This window comes from Diaphorina citri, unplaced genomic scaffold (assembly GCF_000475195.1).
Source record: "Diaphorina citri unplaced genomic scaffold, Diaci psyllid genome assembly version 1.1 scaffold602, whole genome shotgun sequence".
Classification (NCBI taxonomy): domain Eukaryota; kingdom Metazoa; phylum Arthropoda; class Insecta; order Hemiptera; family Psyllidae; genus Diaphorina; species Diaphorina citri.
The window spans coordinates 99,734-101,318 of NW_007378036.1; positions in this window are offsets into that span (position 1 = coordinate 99,734).

Genomic DNA, 1,585 nt, shown 5'->3' on the forward strand with positions numbered 1-1,585 from the left:
AGTACCTACTTGGTTTCGGTCATAAGTACCTTATTTTCCAACTTTTCCAAGCACGAATTTCTTGGAATTTCAAGTGGCGTGGCGTACCGCGTTTTGGCCTAAGCTGGAACTGCCAGATACCTCCGAAATCAAAGAGGGAATAGAGGACAGGTTAGGAGAGAGCCAGCTGTTCTGAGAACGAACGTTGTCTGTTAGGACGAAGTTCACCCCGGGCGAGAATCGAACCCGTTTCCTAGCGCTTACAAGGCAGGCGCACTACCTGCTTAGTCTCAGCTAACTGGTCGTGAAAACCTGATAACATTCATGTTTATTTTATTTTTTTTAAAGAGGTTTGACAGAGGGAACTGTAACTGCTATGGTCTTATCGTCCCGAAATCGAAGAGAGAAGGAAGACAGGATTACGAAGGAAGATAAGGGAGGATATGTCACGAAATAATCTGAAGTCATATTTCGCACTCCGCGAAGAAAAGTCGCAGAAACTGTTGACAAGTGCGACATTTTCCACGCGTGGAGTTGTTTGAACGGCTTGGCGAAACCCGGAAATGTGATGGTCTCCAGTCAGGTTTAGATGGTTTGACCTGAAACTACATACTTGGATGTGCGATCAACCATCATGAGGGCTTGGGCTTGGTCTTTTGAAGCCTTGTAACTGCCGATGTCTTGAAGAGAATTGCAGGGTATGGAATTATGGAGTCGTTCGTGGAACGCCAAAAATCGTGAAAGAAATAGCTTCGCTTTAAAAGGAAAGAATTTAAGCGCCATCCTCTAAAATGAAGATGTTACTTAAATAATAATAATAATATTAATAATAACAACAATAATAATAATGATAATAATAATAATCTCTTGAGTGGAAGGCAACCACTAGACGAGGTTAACGCCTTAGGCGTTCTCTACCACCTAACCCTTAGAGCTCCATTATTATGTGGTCAAATTCTCAAATAAATGAGGATAAAACATCAAAGGTTCCCAATCTGTGGTACGCGGAAGCACTTCTGTGCCCTAAATCACCAAAGTATGGAAAAGTATCTTACAATAGTGTAATAGCCAATGGAAAAGCAGAATTTTGAATTTGGAATTTTGGACGAATCATATCGAAATATGGAATTGTAAATACTTTTCCATACTTTGGTGATTTAGGCTTTAGGGCACTGGTGGTACGCGAAGAACTTTGAAAACCTTAATTTTATGATTTATTTCGTAAATACGAAAAACAAATCTGGTAACCCTAGTTGGAGAGAGAGAAAAATCTACTCTCAATGCACCAAAAAGTTGTGACATCGTGCTACAATTAACAAAAAATTTCGCCTGCGGCGCTATAATATCTTCATTTAAGCCCCGAACCACACAACATTGATGTTTGGTGGTACGCTAAAAGAAACTTTAGGTGTCAGGTGGTACGCAGTACTCAAAAGTTGAATATTAGAGACCAAAATTTTCGTCTGTGGGCATAAAAATTTCAATTTCGTTAATTCTGGTTTCTATAAATTGTAGCTCACAATTTTCGAAAATTTCGCCTGCGGCGCTGCTCATTTCCCCCTTTTTTGTGTTAACCTTCATCCCCCCAGGATATGTGAATCTGTAG